This window comes from Pezoporus occidentalis, unplaced genomic scaffold (genome assembly GCF_034315485.1).
Source record: "Pezoporus occidentalis ecotype Australia unplaced genomic scaffold, CSIRO_AGI_Poc_V1 ctg52, whole genome shotgun sequence".
Classification (NCBI taxonomy): domain Eukaryota; kingdom Metazoa; phylum Chordata; class Aves; order Psittaciformes; family Psittacidae; genus Pezoporus; species Pezoporus occidentalis.
Window position 1 is genome coordinate 151339 of NW_026915858.1, and position 12791 is coordinate 164129.

Here is a 12791-nt window from a genome sequence, read left to right on the forward strand (position 1 = left end):
GGAACAAAACTAACTCAAGTATATTTCTAAAGAAATTAATGTTTGCGAGGGTTATGTGTGGGGGTGCACACATATGTACATTTGCACACACATATAAGTGGAGCTGGAAATCCACTAGTAAGGGGTGAGATGCTGTGAAGTCTTCTGTGGACACCAGATGTGCACACTGGTGGCCTTTGGGAACAGCCAACAGGAGTGTTGGTCTTTGTGGTTTCTTTCCAACCTTTGATATTCCACATTGATTGTGATGTGTCTGGAAATATCAGTGTTCGTGTTACATGGACACATATACACTAGCAGAAGGGGAAGTGGGTTGTAGAGAATATTGCCTAGAAGCAAGGAACAGCATAGAATTGCTAAAATAAAAAAAATAATAGCTAACTGTTATACAAAGTTATAGTTAAAAGCAATTATTTTTTTTTTAAAGGCATATTAGTAACACAGGAAATCTGAATAACAGTGTGTCACTAAATGGAAATTACAAACTGTCAGTCAAACATTGCACAAAAAGGCTTTGCAATCAGTAAATATTCCTCTTGTGCATTTGGGAATGAACATGTGCTGTATTTGCATCCCAAGAAGATGACAATGATGAGGATGCCTGGCTTTCCAGCCCCACGTTGGCTCCAGCTCTGCAGGGCTCTGGGGCAGTGCAGATTCCTGGAGGGTGGAAAGGGCTTTGGCCAAGGACCTCCCTGCAGCTGCTGCTGTGATTGCAGTCACCAGGCCTATCCTCTGTGATGGGCTTCTGCAAAAACTTCCCCCTTTCCAGCGAGTCCTGCCCCCATCCCTCTTTGCATATTTTGTCAAGCCAGGTTGTGCAGGCCTGCTGAGGGGCTGTCCCTGGTGGCAGTGGGGTCCCTGCTTTGGAGGGCTGTCTGTCCCACCTGCCCCATCTTGCCTGGACAAAACCCATCACACCCCTGCAGTGGGACACATTTCCATAAGCCAGCTGGCTTCGCATAGGTGAGGCTGCCCTCACCAAATCACGCAGCACACCATTTAAAGCTGCCCTTTGAGAGCGGTTCCCCTCTCTGTGCGCACTGTTTTTACCATCAGTCATTATATTAATGGGACTCTCAGTGCAGCTTTTTCTCTGAAGTGCAGCTTGTATAAATTGTATAAAACAGTTACAACAGAGATTTCAGTAGCTCCCACTGCAGACTCGACTCTAGCCAACACCTGGGGAAGCCTCTCAAAATGGCATTTATTATCTGTTTTCTGCATAAGAAGGTTCTCAGTTGGCTTCCGTCGACTCAGCAAGCAAAGGTGTGTTTCTCTAGACTGGTCTCATTTGTAATTTCATTGGTTACTCCTCTCTTTAAAGAGGCTGTTGGAGCTTTCTGATTTCTCACAAGCTAATAATGGAAATTACAAAGGAACTTAAGGTTGGTTGGTTGGCTCCTGTTTGATGAAACAGCTTGCCTTAGCTGTGAACACACTGTACCTCCTGCAGGACGTCCTCACTCTGCTAATGTCCCGCATATCACTGCATCTCAACCTGACTGCACAGAAATACTCTAGTGCTGAGCTGAGCACTCATAGATCATATTTCCATTGCTCTTCCCAGCCTGTGATGTTTGTTAGCTATTCCCATCACACCACCCCCCTGCACATCAGAAAGTTTGGAGATGTATGGTACCTGACAGCCTGCAATTAAGGGTTCAGCCAGGCTGTGTAGTGATAGCGCTTTGCCCTCCCTGAAGGATACAGATTGCCTTCCTTCAAGAGGGCTGTTTGATACATTCAGATTGCTTTTGTTTGCTTTTCTCTAGGAGAAGGGTTTGTTTGCTTGCTTTTAATTTCTAAGCCCCTTTTTCTGTCTTGCTGGAAACTGGACTAGAATGAGTTACTACAGAGTTTAGTATCAGAGGCACTGCTCTGCTTGTTTCATAGACGTACTGCTGGTTATCAAAGTGACAGAAGACAATAAAGAAACATTTTCTTCCTTGCCTCCCCAGTAAGGACAGGGCAGATGTGTGCAGTCCAGAAATACTGACCCCCACAGCAAGTGCAACCTCTGAAGCGACTCAGCAGAGACCAAAGCTTTCCGAGACGCATGGTAAGACAATGAGGCTGGCAGGAGGCCCTGCAGTGACCTGTGTGAGGCACAGAGTCCCCGGGTGTCTGTGGCACCACGTGAAGAGGACAGACAGCCAAGTGCCTCGGGTCCAGTTTTGCTTCTGGATGGAGTCAGGGGCCATCTTCATTGTTGCAACCCTTCCCCAGGGATTTCTTTGGGATGGCAGCAAGGGTACAGGGGCAGTATCCAGAGCTTCATTCTTCTGCAAAATCCATGGTTTGCAAACTCCAATTCAATCCCAGCATTAAAAAAGAGCATAAGGGCTCTGAGGGGCTAGGGTGCCACCACCAAGGGGAAGAGGCAGCTGGCTCCTGTGCTGGCCATGCAGGTGGCCACCAAAAGGGACAGGGGCTAAAGTGTTGTGGGGCTGCTTGGTGGTGCAGTGCTGCTGAGTTAGTCTTGCTGGGGATGCTGGAACAAACAGCCCTCACTGGCTGTACCCATGGTGTTGCTCCAATTCTCACAGTGTTCGCCTCAACTCCAAGGGGCAGCTGGGCAAAGCAAATGACCTACAAGCTTCCACCACTCAGGCAGGCTAATAGGGGAGAAAATGCAAACCTTAAAAATAGCCTGAGAATCACAGAAACATAGAATGGTTAGTGTTGGAAAGGACCTTAAAGCTCACCCAGTTCCAACCCGCTGCCATGGGTAGGGGCACCTCCCACTAGACCTGGTTGCTCAGGGCCCCCTCCAGTCTGGCCTTGAACACTGCCAGGAATAGGGCAGCCACAGCTTCTCTGAGCAACCTGTGCCAGTGCCTCACCACCCTCACAGGGAGGAATTTTGTCCTTATGCCTAACCTAGATCTTTCTTAACCCATTTTAACCTATTACCCCTTGTCCTATCACTACAGTCCCTGATGAAGAGTCCCTCCCCAGCATCCTTATGGGACCCCTTCAGATACTGGAAGGCTGCTATGAGGTCTCCATGCAGCCTTCTCTTATCCAGGCTGAACAGCCACAATTTTCTTAGCCCGTTGAAAGAAGTTTGGCTTTACTGTGCAACCCCTCGCTTTCGCTGGTGAGAGGGCCAGTGCCGAGCCACCCTGCTTTGCTGCACAGGGTGAGCGAAGCTGTGCTTGAGCCAGTGGAATCCCATCCCATCCCCTTGTCTCAGCAACCCCATTTCGCATCACTGCCCACTTGGAAAAGTCCCTTGGGTTAGTCCAGGAATAAAATTTCGTGTTTCCCCCCTGCTTATTTGTAACGTTTCTGCTATGTTGATAGCTTCAATTTGTTATGGTGAACCAAAAGGGCTTCATGAACCTTGTCAGGGAAGTGGTCTCTGAGGAGAGGACTGTCTCTCCCCAGCTCCAAAGGGTGCCCTTGCTGGATCTGGGAGAGGCAGATACTGGGGGATTAGCGTGCGGCGCTGGAAGGGCTGCAGCCGGAGGGGAGGCTTGGCACTGCTGCCTGGATGAGAGCTCGCAACAATGGCGAGCTGCAGCCTGCCAAATCTCAACACAGCAGGCAAGGCTAGGCTCAGCTCTAGCTACACGGGAGCCGTGTAGGACCCTCCATTTTGGAAGAGCGCTAGCAAGGTCTGGCACTTGGAATTCTTGGCATCCACAAGTGTCTTCGCTCTTTCTTATCCCCTCCTGTTCCCAGTAGATTTTGCATCCTTTACAATGGATAAATTATACATGCAGAGTTTACTCTCCTACCCGAGCTTTGAGAATACCCCAGTGCCAGCCAAAGGAGCTGGTGCATGGGGGAATAGCCAGGAATGTTTAAAATAGTCTGGCCATGTGACTTTGGGGATTGGGAAAGGGAAAAAAAGGGGGGAAAAAAACCTTTCTCCCAGCACGTTAAATGCAAGCAAACTTCTTTTCAAGGGAGGGAGCCATGAACTGGTGATCTGTGCGCCAGTCACGAGCCAGCAGCTCTGTTTTCCCTCCTGGCTGCACAAGCGGCTGCGTCTGGGCCCCGGGGTGAGACACGTGGAGCCAGAGCTGCACGGAGGATGGCTGGATCCAACCTGGGCCACGGTGGAGGCAGCCACCGTCGGGAATGCGGGAAGGTGGCACAGCGTTCCTGTCCCTCCCTCTTTGGCTGGCGCTGAATGATTAAAACCGAGGGCGGGTGTACCTGCGCTTGTACATGCAGCTTGTTCTGTGTCAGCTCTTTGTAGGGAGGAAAACCAGCCGTGAAAAGGGAGACACAGGCGGTGCGGATCCCAGTTGGGCAGGGAACCAGCTGGGAGAAGCAGGGCGCTCAGCCCCATGTACTCCTCCCTACCTGGCTGCCCACCTGCCCCCCCTTTGCCTGTCCCCACATATCCCTGCCTGCGGGGGCACCCACCAGACTCATCCTGCTGTGCCCAGTCCTGGGAAAACCGCCTCCACCCAGGGATGGACACACGGACTGTGCTCCCCCATCTTCTGGTGGCTCCCCATGCCCTGGTGCTGAGGGGCAGAGGGGCACCAGTATTAACGAAGCTTTTAATGACGGCTACCGGCTTGTACTACAAGCATCTGAGTCTCATTTGAATTCAGGCAACTTTAAGCTCTTTTGGCAGTATAAAAGGGCCTGAAAGTGGATTCCAGTCACATGTGCGCTTGCTTTTAGACTCCAGCACGGTGCCAGCATGATGTAAAGGGGCCTCCGTGAGCCGGAGAATCAGGCCCTGCATATTTTACACTCTTTTATAGCTTACTGTGACTCTGCTTATCTCTAACAGTTAAAAACCGAGTGCCAATGGTCTACACGCTGGATACGTATCATGCAAAACCAAATATAGCACGGCTCAAGAACACTCTTTGCATAATGTACATATGTATTTCATTTATTTTTGTAAAAATTCTGCTTAAGCATATGGAAGGGAAGGAGTGATAACACTGCCTAGAGGCAGATATAATGTGGTCAGGCAATGTGCAAGCTTCCTCACACAGCTCGAGGAATGTGCCTGAGTTTGAAGTTGTTACATGAGTCCTGGACAATTCCTTAGTGGGGAGAAGCAAGTAGGTCATACAGATGATTTTGTGACGAGGGTCTCCCTTTGCACGAGATGGCAGAGACCCTCCAAATGCGTTTCACCTGGGGCTTCTGTTTCCTAACCCAGAACTATGGATGTGCAAGACTCTGGCTGAAAATAACCATGTAGATCCATATTTAGGAGCCTGCATGCATGAATTTTTCTTCAAACTTTTGGCTTGCCAAATCGACGCTGTCCTACCAGTAATTCTACAAACCCTCTGGCTTGCATTGCACAGCACAGCCACTACCGCCAATTGCAAAGAAAGGGAAAAAAAGGAGAAAAGCAAGCCACTAACAGAATAAATAACCACAATTAATAAAACTCAAAGCTCCTTGTCCTCCCTGGGCAGGGACAGCCAGACAGGAATGACCCCAGTGCCTGGCCCTGAAAGATGCTGGGCTCCTGCCAGTGCTTCAAACAAGAGCTGTGCTTTGTTCGCCTCGAAGTGTGCCTCTGTCCGTGCTGCCTTTTCCTACTTTCCTTGTATGCAGACGAAATTGTATTTCTAAAAACCAGAGTGGCTGCTGCTAGAGATTGGGGTAAACCACGTGTCAGCTTTGACTTGTGCATTCATCTCCTCTCAGCCGCGGTGGGATCTGTTTGACACTGCATCGCACGTATCAGCTTCTGGATGCTTGGCCAAAGCCAACCCCAAGCCTTCTGGGGCCCTTGGCCCAACCTCATGATCTTGCTGTACCAAGGGGATCTTCCTGTCCTGCTGTGGCTCCCGGCAAGCAGGAAAGCTGGGACTAGTGAACTGGCTGGCCTCTTGCTTCCCCTTACTGATCTCTGCTGGATTTAATCCTGATTTTTAAAGGTGCAAATGACAGGCAAACCATACATGTTAGCATTAGCTGATTTTTGCAGATCAAGCAGCGTGTGAAGCATTTGAAGCCAGTGTGCAGAAGGCAGCTGCTTGTACTGGGGAACACACAATATAAGGGCTGGTCTTTCAAGCTGGGTGAATCTTGGGTGAACAAGGTACCCAGACATAATCATGAGTTCATACTTAAGATCATCTTGCTCAGGAAAACACCAAAGCACATGTTTAGCTGTAAGTGGATAATTTAGTGTAATTCATCTAAAAGGAGTGTTTCCCTAAACCGTGAGAACACACCCAAGATAAGATCAAGTCAGTGGGCTTTACTTCTGAGTAATGTTAACTGGTGCCATAAAGCACCAGGATCAGGGTCTAAATGGCTTGATGGAGAAGGGAAGGATGAAGAAATAGAGATTACAGTGACATCCATATGTGCTTACTCATGGACACAGGAGCAGGTTTAAATCACAGACATGCCTTTTACCTATGGGTTTGTGTAGATTTTAGCTCATGGGCTTTAGTTTAGAAATTGGGGGATCCTTGGGCACTGCATTATCTTACTGGTGTGCAAACACTTTCTGCTGAGAGACTGTCTGGGGAAGGAATTAGAAAGTCTGGTCTGAGTGAGAACAGGTTGGAACAGAGATGCTTTAAGAGGACAAAGAGCTGTCATTATATGAACATATGTAACAGAGGCAGCAGCATCCAGCAAAAAGATACCCTTTTCTGTGTTGAGCTCTCTCTTTCTATCCTGAGCCAAATCTTAATCTAAATTTTTTACTGGTACAAAGTGATTTGCTTAATATAGTCTTACACAGCTGTAACTGAGAATAAAATTAGATCTTGGTGTGCTAACTGGGGCAATGACCCAGAGGAGCAGTTAAGCATACACTTAGCGTGAAGTATGAGAGCCATGCCACCCAAGTTGGTGAGGGTATGCCTAAGCTTTAGGTTAAGCATCATTTTAAGTATTTGGAGCACACAGTTCACAAGAGCTGGTGTCTAACCTCATCCTATTTCTGCTTAGATACCTCAAACCTCCAAACATTTTCATATCAAAATAGTGTGTGTTTTGCAGGGAACAATTATCATTTTCCTACCTTCCTCGGAGGAAAATTGCCCTCCAAATTAAGGGGTAAATTTCATTTTAGGAGAACTGCAGGATTAGAGACAAAGACATCTCTCCTTTACTGACCTTCATCCCTGTGGCACTGGGTGTTCTCTGCTGCTTCTGCAATGGAACAATTAGAGAGAGGTGTTTGTAGGGAAATCAGTGGTTCGCTGGTTTGCAGACTGCACAGGACAGGAGGACTGGATTTGAATTTAAACTATTAATTTGGAAGGAAGCAATAAAACAGAAAAGCATGTAAAGATTTACTTGCCCAAAACCTCTGAAATGTCTACTATTTTTAGAATGCTTTGCAACTGCTTTTCATGCAAATGTACATGCACGTATACATGCATACGTATGTATATCTCTGTTATGTAAATCAACTCTGGCTTCTTATTCACTGTGTTAACGAGCTTTGAAAAGGCTTTGGCATTTCCTTTTCTGTGAGTGGATTTTTGTTTTTAAAGAAATAATTAAACCTGCATATCATAAAGATACTTTTAAAGCAGACAGGCTCCAATAGCTCTATTCAAGCTAAATATGAGCTGGCTGTGCAAGCAGTCCCCTGAAGTACTTCCCTAACACCTGACGAACTTAATTGCTCACTTGAAGCTGATGCTGAAGTATGTGGCTGAATTGAGGCCTTACCCAGTGATTTGGGGTGCTTGGTGTGGGCAGCTCGGGGTGTACAGTGAGTGCAGCACTCACCTTGCCGGGTGCATCTGCTGGAATAAAAGTTCTATTCCCTAAGTCTCTGTATGAGTCTCTATCCCACTGGCAGTGAGTGAGGAGATGACTGCTGCAGACCCCTTCAGCGCAACACCACCTTTTATAAAGTCATCAAAACCCGGAGGGAAGCCAAGAATCCCTGAGGCTGGATTGCATCGCAGAGTGTCCAGTAAGCAAAGACGTACGTTGCGTCTATGCCTAAAATGGAAACACGAGCTGGTGCTTGCTTCTACAGCTTCAAGACAGCAGCCAGCAAATTCTCTCTGGAGCCCAAGTGCTGGTCCCAGCAGACAGCCCACAATCCTGGCTGAGAACAAAGGTGAGCGGCAGGTCCCAGCCCGCAGGTGCTGGAGCAGGTGCAGAGCAGCAGCCAGGTCGGGCTGTGCACCGGAGGATATCTGCAGACAAAGTGGTTGAGTCCCACCACATCTGTAAGAGGAATAAAACGTGCGGCAGTCAGAAACCATCTTGTGAGTAGAAGGATATTTCTTAATAGCAGCTCGGCCCATGTCTGTCGCTGGCTGCTTTGTGTGACTTCCCTGTTCACTTTAAGCTGTCTGTACTGAACACCAAAGGAAATGAAGTGGGATTTTATTTTACACCCAAGTTGTATATCCCATGTGAAAAGGAGCACCCTGCTGTGCCAATGAGTGGTTTCCATACAGTGGTAATGCATAGAAAACAGACACTGACTGAAAAGTAAAACCCTCTGGGGAGTCACTGCTCTCCCTGAGTGAATATTATTTACTATGCACAAGCTCCATTCATTCCAGGGACATTTCTAACCTGTTGCCTAGATTTTAATATAGTTCACGTTGTCATATCACACCAAGCTATGAGCTGCCTTTAGCGGGTAAGAAGAATGAGCTCAAAGGGCTGGGTTTTGTTGGTTATAAATAATGTTTATTGATGAAGATTAATGAAGAGGCTGCCAGTGTGGAGCAGTCAGGTAATGGAGGCAGAGCACTGATGTTCTTTCCCCACAGACTGCTATCCTGGCATACATACCAGGGATGGGAGGAATGATTGCCCCTGGTTCTCGGCTTCCACTGGGGTCTCAGCGTTGAGCTCCAATCAGAGAGGTGAAACCGAGCAGTTTCCACGTTGCCTGCATTCCCTGAATATTCATCCCTGCTGCTCAAAAGGGAAAAGGTAAAAAAAAAAAGGAAAGAAGAAAGCAAGCCTCGCATTTTCTGTGGCATCTCAAGCTGGGGGGAAAGGCCAAGATAAATGGATACTTTCAAGGTCATTAGCTTGTGGATCTCACAGTTTGCATTGCACTGCCAGAGCTCGGCTTGGAGAGGTTATAAATGTTTTCTGTCTGGAGCAGGGAGCTCATTGTTGGAGTTTGGATCCTCTGCTTGGCTGACAGTGAAAAATCCAAATTCTGGTGGAGCAGGGCCCCCCTCCCTGCCTGGGAGGTCTTTTGTCTGTTCACCTGCAGCAGAAAACACAGGAGTTGGATGTGGGGTTGAAGATACTGTGATGCCTTGCCGCTATGGTTCCCATCACCAAAACCACCACTGAGCAGCTGACCTTCCTGACAGGCCACCAAAGGAAACGCAAGGTCAGGTGTTGTTTGCTCTCCAAGAAAATCACCTGGGAAGGATGTCCAGTCCTCTCCATCCTCACGAGCCAGCAGCACCAGGTCTGTGGAGAAGAGACATGAGGAGGGACGAAGTCAGAAACCAGGGCATGGGGCTGGGCACCACCTCTCAACCCTGGCAGACTGCCGGTTTTGGGGGCAACCCTGAGCCGAGGCAGTGGAGCCCGTTTTGCAGCTGCAGCAAGTGCAGCACCGCAGCAGCGGAGTCCACCTGCCGACACGCAGGAGGCTTTCCTCACCTCTGCTTCCAGACCTGCCAAAAGTTACTGCTTTTGGCCATGTGGCTGTGGGAGTCAATAGCCCTGTGTCGTGGTTTAACCCCAGCTGGTGGCTAAGTACCAGAGCCACTCACTAATACCCCCCAGCCCAGTGGGATGGGGAAGAGAATCAGCAAAAAATGAAAACCCATGGGCTAAGGTAAGAACAGTTCAGTAATTAAAAAGCAAAGTACAATGTACTGCTAATAGTAATAATAATGAAAAGGAAAAGAATAAAGAGAGAGATCAATATGAAACTAAAAAACCTCCAACAAACAATGTCGATGAACACCTGACTGATACCCAGCCTGACCCAAGCAGTGACCTGGGCCTTCTGGGTAACTCCCCCCAGTTTCTATACTGAGCATGGCGTTCTATGGTACAGAATACCCTTTTGGCTAGTTTGGGTCAGGTGTCCTGGCTCTGCTTCCTCCCGGCTTCTTGTGCCTCTTCTCACTGGCAGAGCACGAGAGGCTGAAAGTCCTTGATCAGGGTAAGCGCTACTGAGCAACAACTAAATCATCGGTGTGTTGTCAGCACTGTTCCCAGACTAAAGCCAAAACACAGCTCTGCACCAGCTACTAGAAGAAAACTGATTCTATCCCAGCCGAAACCAGGACTTCCCTGCACCTGTCTCTTTTCCCCGCTGCTCAAGGCCTTTAGGGGTTTGGAGGCGCAGGCACACAGCCATGGTGGCAGCAACACCCAGCCTCTGAGGAGGGAACTGGTGTCACCCTGCCTGGATAACCACATTGCTTCTGCCTTTTCCCGTTGCTTTGCCAGCCAGCAGCAATGCTGGGTGTGGGTAGGGTGTGTGAAAGGGCAGACATCCTTCTCTCATTGCCTTGTCTTGACAACTGCTGCTATGTAAGACCAGTCTTCTTCCTTCAAAATCAGTTATTCTCCATTTGCCCAAATGCAGGCTGGGTTTGCTTGGTGGATTGATGCTGCTCCCAGCTTCTCAGGCCCCATGGGTTACAGGGGACTCAGAAATGGTGCAGATAAATTGTCATTTGGGGTCAATGCCACAGACTGAAATGGGTAGAAAATTCCAGCTATTTGGTGCTCAGTCAGGCCAGATGTTTTATAGTCTCTGGTGGAATAACACTAGATGTATTTCACAGCAGTAAAGGTCAAAGATGGACTCTAAAACAAGTGGAGCCAGCATTTTTGATGGCTTTCAGATTAGAGGAATATTTATTGGCACATAATGTCTGCAGAACAAAGCTGCCTTGCTCGTGGATGGGGGAAGAGTTTCAGCAGTGGCTGGGACCTCCAGGAGCCATCAGGTCTCCCAGACCTCAGGCACAGAGGGATTTTGCGGTCTCCACAGGGACTTTACTGTCTTCTGGGGCATGAAAGGCACCCTGATAAACGGAGCCAAGCCCCTCTGCCCCTAGACTGTGCACTGATAAAGGGACTCCGTTAGTGGCTAACCACAGAGATTTCTGTTCATCATTTCCATGTCCTGACACTAAAGCACAGGGAACCTGGGAGCTGCAACCTCTGGGATCTCCATCACCTCTCCATCCCTTAACACACCAAGCCAGCAGGTCTGGCTTGTCTGCTGCCTTCACTGGCTGGATAGCTGTGGAGAGATGTCTTTCCAAGCCCTTTCTCCTCACTGCCTCCAGAAGCAAAGTCCCAAGAGCCTCTAAAAAGCTCCTGCTTTTTAGGGATGCCTCAGCACAGAGAACTAACATTTGTTCCTGCTCATTCACAGCAGGCTCTGCAGGACAGCTGGACCGATTTGAGATTTAACTGCCAGGTATAGTTCCATTCTGCTGCTGAATTTATCCCCAAGATAACCCTCTGAGGAAGTTTTAGTTTATATAAAAATCCATCCCCAAGCATATATAAACTAGAGGCTGCAATAATACAATGTGAGAGTGGATAGGGCATGAATTAGCAGTGCTTTTCCAGAGATATTTCTGAAATGGCACACAGAAATACTGAGAGCAGATGTTATATTGCTTTTAGAGGACAAAAATGGGTCAGACCTTATAGCAGAGCTTCTCACCACCACGTAGTCTCTGCTGTCCTATATTTCTCAGGATGAGAGCAGGGAACACTAACTCTCCTGCTCCAGGTACTACAAAGCCCTGTAACTGTTTCTCTCCTAAACTGCTACTGAGGTGGTGGTGTATGTGAGATGAAGGTCTGCCTCCCCCTCTGTTGTCTTCAAGAAAATAAGCTGTCTCCACATCTGAATCAGGCAAAAGCAGAATGGTCAGCCCAGATATCAGCATCCTAAGAACTAGCTTTCAGGGAACAGACCCCAGGAAGCATGGGACAAAGCCCAAGGGGCTGCAAGTGCTCTGGATGTGGTGTTACACCATGGCCAGGGGCTGGAGGGGAGGAGGAAGACCCATGAGACCCATTTTGACACCAGGCATGGAGCACAGACCTGGCAGCCGGCAGCCAGGGCAGGAGCCGTGCTGGGTCTGGAAACCAAGGACTGTGGCAGGTTGTGCCTGTAGCCAAGGCAGGGCTGACCTTGGCTGAGGTGGAATGGAGGGATAGCCATGAGGCACCGGCAGGACCTCCCCAACAGACACACCAGCCTGAAATGTGTGGCCTCCAGTCGGGAGCCAGGTCATTTGCCTTTGCCTTGTCGGTGTCCTGGGATGACCTGGACACTGAACCACTTCAGGCTCACTCAATGAGCCTGTGGCTGCTCAGACAAATAGCTCACCATCACCTTAACCCATTCAGATTGGCTAGCAGAACTACAATTCTGTGTTGGGGGTTTTGGGGGTTTGGGGTTTTTTTAAAGGTTTGATATTTTTGAAGTAGTAATTTCCACTATGGAGAATCTTCCTGAAGAATAACCTTCAAGTCATCTGATGCTTATTGGAAAGCGAGGTTTCCCTGGGTAGCAGTGGTGAAAAGGCGCACTGGTGTTTTCTGTGTATTACCAAGGTCTGTATTGCCCTGTGCTGACTACCGGCAGTAACAAGTCATCCTGTGGCTGCAGTAACAGGAGAGCTATAGGGAAGGGAAAAAGTACACACAGGCAGCATAGCTGTGATTCCTGCTAGCAGGTCCACAAGACAGCAGGCAACAGGTAGTGCACTTCAGCTGTGCAGAAGATACCAGCAAAAGCCCCCCTGCCTGCCCACACAGCCCAGGCTTGGGCTTCAGCATCCCCATCACAAAAGCAACTGGGACAGAAGGGCTGTGCTCCACAGGCATGGCAGAAATATCAG